Source organism: Equus asinus, chromosome 13 (genome assembly GCF_041296235.1).
Source record: "Equus asinus isolate D_3611 breed Donkey chromosome 13, EquAss-T2T_v2, whole genome shotgun sequence".
In the NCBI taxonomy this organism is placed as follows: Eukaryota; Metazoa; Chordata; class Mammalia; order Perissodactyla; family Equidae; genus Equus; species Equus asinus.
In genome coordinates, this window is record NC_091802.1 from 49,047,389 (window position 1) to 49,061,058 (window position 13,670).

The 13,670-nt window shown below is 35.7% G+C and overlaps 1 protein-coding gene across 10 annotated transcripts in view; it reads left to right on the forward strand.

Moving 5' to 3' along the window:
* The window catches only part of CEP112 (centrosomal protein 112), a 504,767-nt gene that overhangs the window by 20,253 nt on the left and 470,844 nt on the right, over window positions 1-13,670 (forward strand). The window contains exon 1 of one of the 10 annotated variants that reach the window (XM_044744726.2): window positions 2,565-2,801. The exons of 8 other annotated variants lie outside the window; for them this stretch is intronic. The gene's annotated coding sequence lies outside the window, so the exon portion shown is untranslated. Of the gene's footprint in view, window positions 1-2,564; window positions 2,802-13,670 lie in introns of those variants that run through there. One more of the 10 variants, XM_044744727.2, reaches the window with a different exon arrangement.

The window sequence follows — 13,670 nt, forward strand, 5'->3', positions numbered from 1 at the left end:
AAATAGTAAATGTGTTCATACCTATAAGAAAGGACTTGGAGAATAATTATCTTATTTTAAATGATTATAGAGGACTATAATTTTCTCATCTTGCTTTAATGAGATCTTTGCGTGGTTTATTTGATGCCAGATTTTAGTTTGGAATGAAGAATCTAATTATAGTTCTGCCCTTATGGAAAATATGATTTGCTTTACAATGATCCTCTTTATGATGTGGTTTTCCAGGAATGCATTGCGGCTGAAAGCTAGGACTGTCTCCCCATATAGCTAGCATTTCATTTGCTTGTGCAGTTTAATAATGTGGCCAGCAGATGGTGATCAAGTATAATGAAAATGTACTTGTGATTGAGTATGTTGATCTATGTGAAAAAACATTTTTCACTTTAAAAATACTTATTTAATTTTTAGTCTGCATACTCAAAAAACTATTTGAGAATCTTTTTACTTTGTTAAACCCTATTTTTATATGTAAATGATGCTAACGCTATAAATAGCCCCTGTTCTTAAATTGTTGGATGAATTTATGGGGTAACCAATCAATACTTTTCTTTCCTGATATTCTTTATGTATGTCATTGGCATAAATAGCTGTGGTTAAGATTACACATAGTAAAACATCCTTAAATATTATTCACAAAAAACTTATTCATTTTATTTAAGTATAGCCCCATTGTGTGGGGAAACATGTTCTATAGCAGCACTGTCCAATAGAACTTTCTGTGATGGTGGAAATGTTCTATAGCTGTGCTGTCCAATACAGTAGCCACTATTTACGTGTGACTGTTGAGCACTTTAAATATGGCTAATGTGACCGAGGAACTGAATTTTAAATTTTAATTAATTTAAATAGCCATATGTGATTAGTGGCTATTGTATTGGGCTTGGAGTTCTAGACCTGGATTGTCTGCTGGGCTGTTGCAGACCTGACCTACTGGATGGAGAGCTGCTGTCTAGGCAGGGAAGTGGATGGGGATAGGGACTAGGAGTTGGGTATAGGTGCACCTCAACTGCCTCTGCCCCAGGGGAGACCGTTATTCTGTGCTTACTTACATTTTGCGGTTATCTCCTATCTTTGATGATGGTCGCGTCATGATCATCATCATCATGACCAGCATCTAGTCACTCTTCTGTTGGTCAGTCTCTGGTTTCAGAGGAGCTCTCTCCAACAAATCTTTTTGAAAGAAAGAAAAATTAATCTTTTTCATCATTTAGTTGGGGATAAATCTGATTAATTTGATATTTTTGATCCAATGGATTCTTGTTAGATAGACACTTAACTATGAGCTCTAGAAATAAGACTGCTACATAAATGAGGAATGGAAACTCTTTCTTAGGGTACTCAGTAAAGCATAACGTTTCACGCACTCATAAAACCAGTTAGCGGCTCATTAATTTTCAACATTCATGTGCTAATTAATTATCATTCTCAGGTATTTACCAAGGCAAGGCCAAGTGGCAACAATTTGTAACTGAGATTGAATAGGTTTGAAAATAATGGCCTTCCATTTCTTTTAGGCTATTTTTTTTTTCCAGTGAGTCAGATTTTTGACAAGTTTAGTCACTTTTTCCTAAGTTTTTTGATGAGTGGGGCTTTGTAATAGTATCTTTTTATTTCACAAGCAAGTTTCTTTTTGTGAGATCATGATATTGAAAAGTTTGTCCTTTTAATAAACAAAAAAAGATGACAGTAAGTTTATAAGTATATTGTAAAACTTAATTTTAAGGGAATTAATAACATACTCTCTGAGTGTTGTACTTTTAAACCAGAGATATACTAATAAATGGTGATTAAATGTGTGACTTTTAATGATGGTTTTCATTTTTAATTTTTTAAATCACGTGTTATTTTAGAGTAGGAAATGGGAAAAATGTGAAGTCTTAAAATGTTTATGAATATCTGGTCATTTTTTAGTTTTGTCAAGTTTCTCATTTGTTTTTCGTTTAGTTTTTTTTTTTTATTCCTAATGAGGTTCCCTGTAAAAAATTAAAATAAATATGTTGCGGATCATTGGAAGTTATTTTCATTTTCTTATTTTTAGTGTTATTTGATACTTTACTGCATTATTAATTGTTGCTATTTTTTTATGTTTCATTGGTATTTTGCAATACCTTAAGAAGACTGATCTGCACATAGTGTATAACGATATTACCTGCGGCTTAGATGAATGCAGAGATGTGAAATCTAAAGTTAGTTTTCATTTTAGTTTTCTGATCATTTATAATGTAGTATTTATATTACTCTTAAAATGTTTTGCAACTGTGAAACTTAGTGTACTTGTTAAAAGTGTATGAATACGCACAAGTACAGTTTAAGGAACAATTATAAAATAAACATCCCTATACTTTTAACCCAGCCAAGAAATAGTGTATTGCGGTACTCCAGGGGATCTTTGGGTGTTCTTCCCCTGTTGGCATCTCTCCTTCCCCTGAGAGGACCACTGCCTGTCTTTTGTGTTCATCATATCTGTGCTGCTGCTTTTTGTCCTTGTTGTTTTTTTGTTATAGAAGTAGAATCGTACTGTATATATTATTTTGAAGCTTGCTTCTTTCTCTGGTATTTTTCAGATTCATCCGTGTTAATAAATGTAGCTGTAGTTCATTCTTTGTTTTGTGGCAAACTTTTAAAATCAGTGTATAGCATACATACATCAAGACAAACAAATCTTAATTGTAAAGCTTGATGAAGTTTTACGAAACGAGTACATCTATATAGCCATCTTCCAGATCAAGATAGAGAACATCACCAGCTCTCCAGAAACCTCTCTTTTGTTCCTTACCAGTCATTTGTCATCCCCACAAAAGGTAACCACTATTCTGCATTATATCACTACAGATTAATTTTAACTGTTTTTATTTCATAAAGTATGTTCACTTTTTTCTAGCTTCTTTTCTTCAATATTATGTTGTGAGATTGATCCATGTGTTGCGCTTAGCAATGGATTACCCTTTTTATTTTATTACTGTGTGAATGTGTCACATTTATATATCCATTCTTCTGGTTGGACATTTGGGTTGTTTCCAGTGGGCTATTACAAATAATTCTACTGTGAACATTCTTTTACATGTCTTTTAGTGCACATCCGTGCACTGTGTTGACTTGGAAGTGTAATTACAGTAGATAACTGCTAAAGAGTTTTCCAGAGTGGTTGTAGCAATTTACATTTCCACCAATAGGATTTTAAAGTCTCTGGCTCCCCATCTTTACCAATACTTGATTGGTCACTTTCTTTTAGTTTTTGCAATTCTAGTGTGGTCACTGTGTGTTTTAATTTGCATTTTCTCTCATGACTAATGATATTAAGCACCTTGTTCCATGCTTCTTGGCCATTTGGATATTCTCTTTTGTGATGTTCTTATTTGTTTTTTTATTCATTTTTTAATAAAAATGGTTTGTCAGTCTTTATTGATTTATTGCAATTCTTTATTCCAATACGATATTCAATATAATCTAATACTCTAATACAAATTCTTTGTTCATAAATGTATGTCAGATATCTTCCCCCTCTTTCACTGGTTTGTTCTGTTGAACGTTACTGGTTATAATGTAGTTTTATTTGTCAGTTGTCTCTGATACTGCTTGTGTTTTTATGTGTCCTGTTTAAGATTTCTTGCCTTGCCTCTCCCAAGATCACGGAGATACTTGCCTGTGTTATCTTCTAGAAGCTGTCTTATTTTACCTCTCTCATTTAGCTATATGCTAAATCTGGGATTGTTATGTATGAAGTGAGGTGGGGTAATTCCTCCCCCCGCCATGTGGATGAAGGATAGCCATTTAGTCCAGCATCATTTAAAAAAAGCCTTTCTTTCACCGACTGCTGTAGTTGATACTATTGTTGTAAACCATGAAATCTTACTTGTGTGGGTTTATTTCTGGACTCTTGTCTCCTCCATTGATCTTTTTGTCTATGAGTCTGCTAATACTGCACTGCCTTAGTTGCTGTAGCTTTAAAATAGATCTTGATTTTTAGTAGTGTAGTATATGCACTCCAGTTTTCTTCTTCTTCTAGATAGCCTTGGCTCTTCTTGGTTCTTTGCATTCCCGTATAAATTTTAGAATAGCTTGCCAGTTTTTACACATGCACACACGCACACACGCACACACACCCTTGTTGAGATTTTGATTGGGAATGCATTGTCTATAGATCGATTTAGGAAGAATTAATATCTTTATAATATGGAAATTATACTCCAAGCCCCAGGCAAGCAGTGGTCTGCTTTCTGTCACTATAGTTTTGCCTCTCTAGAATTTCGTGTGAGTGGAATCATAAACTGTGTAGTCTTATGCATCTGGTTCTTTCACTTAGCATATTGTTTTTGAAGTTCATGTTGCATGTATGAGTAATTCATTCCTTTTTATTCCTGAGTGTATTTCATTGACGAGTATATCACATTTTGTTTATCCATTCACCAGTTAATGGATATTTGGATTGTTATCAGTTTTTGCCTGTTATGAATAATGCTTCTGTGGTCATTCATATGCACATTTTTGTTTGGCCATGTGGTTTCACTTCTTTTGGGTAGACATCTAGTAGTTGGTAGTGTGGTAAGTGTATTTTTAAACTTTTCTAGGGAATTATCAAGCCATTTTCCAAAGTGCCAGTACCATTTTACATCCCCATTAGCAGTGTATGAGTTTTCCAGTTTCTTCACATCCTCAACTCTTGGTATTGTCAGTGTTTTTGATTTTGTCCATTTGAATAGGCCAATGTGGTAGTATCTCAATGTGATTTTAATTTGCATTTCTCTAATGGCTAATGATGCTGAGCATCTTTTCATGAGCTTATTGGCCATTTCTATATCTTCTTTGGAAAAATGTTTATTCCAATAGTTACCTGGTCCTCACACACCCAACACACAGTAATAACTATAGACATTTCTTAAAAGGAGATTAATAGGAGGCAACAAAGGAGTCAGTGGTCCATAGCAATTCTGAAATCCAGTTGGGCAAATATTGGAAGTTCCTTAATTAAGGCTCAACACCTGGAAATAATACCCCATGTCTCTTGGCTCCTCCCACCAGGCCCTTAATTCTGTCTTCTGAGTTATCCTTCTTTTTTCATGAAAGATATCATGTGTTTGCAGTTGAGTAGTTTGTGTTCACAATCGAATAGTTTTCTCAGTCTGCTTCCTTCTGGAAGAATTTTGAGAGTCCAGTGGCCCTTTTTCATTTTGTACTCTGTCCCTTTCAGTCCAAGGGGGCAGTGATTTTGCTGATATAATTTCCTCAGAAACTTTGTAGATCTCTCTTTCCTTGCATCTCATTTGTGTTCACTCCATTAGGCAAATGCCACCTGTACTAATCTCTTTGCGATAAGTCCTTGTTACTTTGAGTTGCTTCTGAGAAGATTGAAGGATAATGAACTTTCTAGAGTCCCTGTTGTTTGATTGGCGGGATCTGTAAGCCACACCCTTAATCTTTTTAAAGGTCTCTATGTGTGAGTGTATAGTACTCTGATGTACCCTCTTTGATCTTTTTGATCTTAACAGTGTTTTTCATTTGTACTCTTGGCTTTATCTCTAGGCCGTGCCCAACTTTGCTTGGATTCCTTTTCTTAATTTAGCATCTTTTGCCATCTGGAGAGACTGAGAATTTTTAAAACCATAATATACTGGTTCTTTTTTTTTTTTTTTAACTGCCATTTACTTAATTTATTGCTCTCCTCTTGCATTTTACTATAGGCAGCAAGAAATACTTTGCTTGGAAATCTCCTTAGCTATATCACCCACTCAATTCATTAGGTATATTTTCTATTTTACATGTGACTGAAGTAATGGTGTGGCTTTCTGCCGCTATGTAAAAAAGGATCTGTGTTCCTCTAGTTTTCAGTAACATGCCTCTAACTTCCCCTTGAGCCCTCACTGGCAATGTCCTCAAATTTCCAGATTTCTACTTAGAGCCTGTTTGAGTCAATTTTGTCTTTCTCTAGCACACTACTAAAAAATCCTTCTAGCCTCTGACCACTACCTGATTCAAAAGACACTTCCACATTAGGCAGCGCCTCACTTCCAGTTACCAAAATCTGTATTAGTTACCTATTGCTGCATAACAAATTACTCCAAATCTTAACAGCTTAAAACAATAAACATTTATTATATCATGGAATGGCTTAGCTGGTTGTTCTGGCTCAGGTTCTCTTATAAAGCTGCAAACAAACTATTGGCTAGGACTATGATCTCAGTTGAAGCTTTGACTTTGGGGGGAATCTACTTCCGTTCTCACTTGTGTGGTTAATAGGGTTCAGTTATTTGTGGGCTGTTGGCCTGAGGGCCTCAGTCTTTTATGGCTGTCACCCAGAGGCCTTCCTTAGTTTCTTGCTGTTTGGACTTCTCCATAGGACAGCCCACAACATGGCAGCTGGTTTCTATCACAGAGAGTAAGGAAGATTGAAGCTACAGTGTTTTTGTAAGCCAATCTTGGAAGTGATAGCCAATTACTCTTGCCAGATTCTGGTTATTAGACAGAAGTCCCTAGGTTCAAGGTTTCTACATTCAAGAAAGGGGCTTCCACAAGTACATGAATACCAGGAGGTGGGATCATTAGGAGCTATATTAGATGTTGCCTAGCATATACCCAGAACAAGTACTAAAAAATATAATAGACATATAGCTAGAAAGAAATATAACTAGAGGGATTAAAATGGAATACAATGGAATAGTCAGTGAAGACGAAAGAAGGCAGGGAAGGAAGAACAGAGGAACAAAGGGGAGATGGGACAAATACAAAAACAATAGCAAAGTAGCAGACTAAATATAACCATATTAATAATTAAATATAAGTGGACTCAACACTCTAATCCCAAGGCAGTTATTGTCAGATTGGATGAAAAAACAAGAACAAATTGTGTGTTATCTATAAGAGATATACTGCAACTACAGAGACAAGTAAGTTGAAAGTAAAAGGATATAAAGAGATGTACAGTGGGAAAAATAAGCATGAGAAAGTTGGAATGGCTATATTAAATATCAGATAAAATACTATGGACAGCTAATGTTCGACAAAGGCGCTGAGGGCCTGCAATGGAGAAAAGAAAGTCTCTTCAACAAATGGTGCCGGGAAAACTGGACAGCCACATGTAAAAGAATGAAAATTGGCCATTCTTTTTCACCGTTCACAAAAATAAACTCAAAGTGGATCAACTAACAATAATGTACAACTGAAATTTCACAAGGTTGTAAACTATCATAATCTTAATAAAAAGTTAAAAAAAATGGATCAAAGACCTAAAGATTAGGCTGGAAACAGTAAGTCTTCTTGAAGAGAATATAGGCAGTACACTCTTTGACATCAGTTTCAAAAGAATCTTTTCAGACACCATAACCCCTCAGACGAGGGAAACAACAGAAAGAATAAACAAATGGGACTTCATCAGACTAAAGAGCTTCTTCAAGGCAAGGGAAAACAGGATTGAAACAAAAAAACAACCCACTAATTGGGAAAAAATATTTACAAGTTATTTACCCGACAAAGGGTTAATCTCCATAATATATAAAGAACTAATCAAACAACCCGATCAAAAAATGGGCAGGGGACATGAACAGACATTTCTCCAAAGAAGATATACAGATGGCCAATAGACACATGAAAAGATGCTCATCATCACTAATCATCAGGGAAATGCAAATCAAAACTACACTAAGATATCACCTTACACCTGTTAGAATGGCAAAAATATCCAAAACAAAAAGTGACAAGTGTTGGAGAGGTTGTGGAGAAAAAGGAACCCTCATACACTGCTGGTGGGAATGCAAACTGGTGCAGCCACTATGGAAAACAGTCGGGAGATTTCTCAAAAAGTTAAAAATAGAAATACCTTATGACCCAGCCATCCCACTACTGGGTATCTATCCAAAGAACTTGAAATCAGCAATTCCAAAAGTCCCATGCACCCCTATGTTCATCGCAGCATTATTTGCAATAGCCAAGATGTGGAACCAACCTAAATGCCCATCAACTGATGATTGGATAAAGAAGATATGGTATACAATGGAATACTACTCAGCCATAAAAAAATATAAAATTGTCCCATTCACAATAACATGGATGGACATTGAAGGTATTATGTTGAGTGAAATAAGCCAGATAGAGAAAGACGAACTCTGTATGACTCCACTCATAGGTGGAAGTTAAACATAGAGACAAAGAGAAATGATTGGTGGTTACCAGGGGTAAGGGGGGTGGGGGTGGGGGGTTAATCCCCATGATAAACACAAAGAAAATATATACAGAATATACACAAAAGGCAATGAGAAGGTAATCAGAACATATTACTACAAAAAATCAACTAAACGCAAAGGGATGCAGTAAGGGAGGAAATGAAGGACAAAAAAGCTATAAGACATAGAGAAGACAACAAAATGGCAATATTAAGTCTTTGCCTATCACTAATTAATTACACGGTAAGTGTAAATGGATTAAACTCTAGAAGCAAAAGACATAACGTGGCAGAATGGATAAAAAATGTCAGTATTCAACTATATGCCATCTATAAGAGACTCGTTTTAGATCTAAGGACACACAGAGGTTGAAAGTGAAAGGATAGAAAAAGACATTCCATGCAATTAGTAACCAAAAGAGAGCAGGGGTGGCTATATATCATACAAAATAGACTTTAAGTAGAAAACTGTTATAAGAGACAGGACATTATATAATGATAAAAGGGTCACTTCACCAAGAAGATATAATATAAACATGTATGCACCAATCATCTTAAATATATGGGGCAAACATTGACTGAACTGCAGGGAGAAACAGAAAGCTGTACAACAACAGTGGGAAACTTCAGTACTCTACATTCAATTGATCGAACAATCAGAATATAGAAAATAAAGAAAATATATAGAAAATAAAGAAATAAAGGACTTGAATGACACTGTAGACCAATTGGACCAGACGATATATCCAGAGTGTTCCACCCAACAGCAGGAGAATTCACATTTTTCTCAAATGCGCATGGAATATTCTCCAGGACAAACCATATGATAGGCCACAAAACAAGTTTTAATAAATTTAAAAAGATTGAAATCATAGTATCTTTTCGGATCAAAATGTAGGGAAACTTAAGAAATCAATAGTAGAAGTAAACTGGGAAATGCACAAATATGTGGAAATTAAATTACACACTCTTAAGCAATGTGTTAAAGAAGAAATCAAAAGGGAAATTAGAAAATATCTTGAGATAAATGAAAATGAAAGCACAACATACCAAAAACTTATGGGACACAGTGAAAGTAGTGCTAAGAGGGAAACTAATAGCTGTAAAAGCTTACATTTAAAAAGAAGAAAGAGCTCACATCAACAATCTAAATTTACACCTTAAGGAACTAGAAAGAGAAGAACAAATGCTAGAGCTAGCAGAAGAAAGGAAAAAAAGTGAAAATTGGAGCAGAGATAAACAACAGAGATAGTGGAAAAACGTTAGAGAAAGTCAATGACACCAAGAGTTGTTTTTTGAAAAAAATAAAATTGACCAATCTTTCTGAATTGGCTAGAAAAGAAAGAAGACTCAACTAAAATCAGAAATGAAAGAAGGGACATTACAATTGATTTTACAGAAATAGAATTATAAGTGAGTATGATGAACATTTGTATGTCAACAAATTGGATAACCTAGATGAAATGGAAAAATTTCTAGAAACATACCATCTACCAAGACTGAATCATAAAGAAATAGAAAATCTGAACAGATCTATAACTAGTAAGATTGAAGCAGTATTCAAAAACCTCCCAATGAAGAAAAGCCTAGGATCAGATGGCTTTACTGGTGAATTCTATTAAACATTTAAACAATAGGTAACACCAGTCCTCCTCCAACTCTTCTAAAAATTGAAGAGGAAGGAACACTTCCAAAGTCATAGTATGAAGCCAGTATTAGCCTCATATCAAAGCCAGAAAGAGACATTTCAAGACAAGAAAACTACAGACCGATATCCCTGATGAATATTGATGTAAAAATTCTAAAAAAAACACATGCAAAAACTAGCAAGCAGAATTCAGCAGCACATTAAGAGAATTATATACCATGACCAAGTGGAATATATTCCTGGAATGCGAGGATAATTCAACGTATGAAACTCAATCAGTATAATGCACCACATTAACAGAATGATGGAAAAAAATGCATGATCATCTCAATTGATGCAGAAAAGCATTTGACAGAATTTAGCATCTTTTCATGGTAAAAATACTCAACACACTAGGAATAGAAGGAAACTACCTCAAAATAATAAGGGCCATATATGAAAAGCCCATAGCTAACATCATAGTTAATGGTGAGAAATGAAGCTTTTCCTCTAGGATAAGAACAAGACAAAGATGTCCACTCTCATCACTTCTATCCAACATAGTCCTGGAAGTCCTAGGTAGGACAGTTAGGCAAGAAAAAGAACAGGCATCCAAATTGAAAAAGAAGTAGTAAAATTATTTCTGTTCACAGATGACATGATCTTATACGTAGTAAACCCTAAATATTCCACAATAAATTCAACAAAGTAGCAGGATACAAAACCAACACAAAAATCAGTTGCATTTTTTTTTTTTTTTTTGAGGAAGATTAGCCCTGAGCTAACATCTGCCAATCCTCCTCTTTTTACTGAGGCAGGCTGGCCCTGAGCTAACATCCGTGCTCTTCCTGTACTTTATATGTGGCATGCCTACCACAGCATGGCTTGCCAAGTGGTGCTGTGTCCACACCCGGGATCGGAAACAGCGAACCCTGGGCTGCCGAAGCAGAATGTGTGCACTTAACTGCTGTGCCACTGGCCTGGCCCCTCAGTTGCATTTTTATACACTAACAACAATTTGAAAAGGAAATTAAGAAAATTCCATTTATAATAGCATCAAAAAGAATAAAATACTTAGGAATAAACTTAACTAAGGAGGCAAAAGACTTGTACGCTGAAAACCTGCAAAATGTTGCTGAAAGAAATTAAGACATCAGTAAATAGAAATACATCTTGTGTTCATGGATTGGAAGGCTTAATATTGTTAGGTTGTCAATACTACTCAAAGTGATATACAGATTCAATGCAATGTCTATCAAAATTCCAGTGTTTCTTTTTTTCCCAGAAATAAAAAATCCATCCTAAAATTCATATGGAATCTCAGGTGACACTGAATAGACAAAACAGTCTTGGAAAAGAACAAAAAACTGGAATTCTCCTACTTCCTGATTTCAAAACTTGCTGCAAAGCTACAATAACCAAAATAGTGTGGTATTGGCGTAGAGACAGACATACAGACTAATAGAATAGAATAGAGGAATGTTGACGAAAATAATCCATAACCAATCTATAAATGAAAATTTGGGAGAGTTTATTCTGAGCTAAAATCTGAGGACCATGGCCCGGGACCTTTCTTCCCAAAGGAAGAAAGGGCACCAAAGAAGTGAGGTATACAGAGTGGTTATATACCCCCAAACAGCATGTTTCACATATGATTGAAATGTCCCTCCCACAATAGTCACAAGATTGCCCTGTCAGCACAGCATTTGATGGACACAGCAGGTAGTGGGTCTGCTATCTCAGAGGGCATAGCAGGAGGCAAGTCTATTGTCTTGAGCTAGGTGGTCACAGGTGAGTGCCGCAATCAGTTCCTAGCCTAAGGAAAGATGCTTAATCCTTAAGGAAATGCCAACGTTGGGAGGGGGAGGGAAGTTGCACCTTTATCTCAAGGGTCTTTGTTCTTGCCATAGGGAATATCTAAAGCAGATATACAATGCATGCTCAACAGCCATGGTCAGGCCCTTTTGGAAAGACAAGGTCAGGCCGAATTAGGTTTACACCAAATGGCTTCCTCATATACTCCAATATATCCTATTGCTTGCCATTTTTATTTGTCAGAACCTAGGAATAAACCCTTGCATATGTAGTCAAATGAGTTTTGACAAGGGTGCCAAGATTGTTCAATAGGAAAAAAAATCCTTTCAACAAATAGTGTTGGAGGAATGGAATATCCACATGCAAAGGAATGAAGTTGGACCCTTACCTTACATTATATATAAAAACTAACTCAAAATGGATCAAAGTTCTAAATATAAGAGCTACAACTGTAAAACTCTTACAAGAAAATACAGGAAAAATCTTGATGACAATGAATTTGGCAACGAATTAGTGGATATGATGCCAAAACCACAGACAGAAGTAAAAATAGATAAATTAGACTACATGGAAATTAAAAGCTTTTGTGCATCAAAGGACACAATCAACAGAGTGAAAAGGTAACCCACATAATGGGAGAAAATATTTGCAAATCCTAAATCTGAAAAAGTGTTAATATCCAGAATATATAAAGAACTCCTACAACTCAACAACAACAAAAGCAAACAACCTGGTTGAAAGATGGGCAAAAGACTTGAATAGACATTTCTCCAAAAAAGATATGCAAATGGCCAATAAGCACATGACAAGATGCTTGACATCACTAATCATTCTAGAAATGCAAATCAAAACCATAATGAAATACCACCTCATACCTATTAGGACGGCTACTATAAAAATACCCAGAAAATAAGTCTTGGCAAGGATGTGGAGAAATTGGAACCCTTGTGCACTGTTGGTGAGAATGTAAAATGGTGTAGCTGCTGTGGAAAATAGTATGGCAGTTCCTCAAAAAATTAAAAATAGTACTACCAAATGATCCAGCAATCCCACTTCTGGGTATATTTCCAAAAGAAATGAAAACAGGGATTTAAAGAGATATTTGTACACTCATGTTCATAGCCTCATTATTCGCAATAGCCAAAAGATGGAAGAATCCCAAGTGTCCATCAATGGATGAAGGGATAAACAAAATGTGGTATATACATACAATGGAATATTATTGAGCCTTAAAACAGAAGGAAATTCTGACACATTACAACATGGGTGAAACTTGAAAATATTATGCTAAAGGAAATAAACCAGTCACAAAAAGACAAATACAGTTGTCCTTTGGTATCTGTAAGAGATTGGTTCCAGGATGCCCTGCAAGATACCAGAATCCGCAGTTGCTCAAGTCTCTTAGTTGGCCCTCCATATCAACGGGTTCCGCATCTGCGGGTTCAACCAACCAAGAATCATAAACATATTATGAGATCTGTGGTTGATTGCATCTGCAGATGTGGAACCTGCAAATACGGAGAGCCGACTGTACTGTATGATTCCACTTATGTGAGGTACCTAAAGTAGTCAAATTTATAGAGGCGGAAAGTAGAACTTTCTGTGTTTTCCAGGGTTGGAGGGGAGAGGGGAACGAGGAGTTGTTGTTTAATGGGTACCGAGTTTCAGTTGGGGAAGATGAAAAATTTCTAGAGATGGATGGTTGGTGATGGTTGCACAAGAATGTGAACGTCCTTACTACTACTGAACTGTACACTTAAAAATGGTTAAGATGGTAAATTTTATGTTGTGTATATTTTGCCACAATTAAAAAAGAGAAAACACAAGTTAGCACTATCAGGAATGAAAGAGGAGGCTCCACATTGATCCTTCAGATGTTAAGAATATAGCAAGCGAATATTATAAACAACTTTATGCCAGTGAAAACTTTGATGAAATAGACACATTCCTTGAAAGACACAAAACCAATACACTCAAGAAGAAGTGGGAAATCTGAGTAGCCCTATTTCTACCAAAGAAATTTAATTCATAATTACCTTGCCACAAAGAAATTTCCAAGGCTAGTTGGCTTCCTTG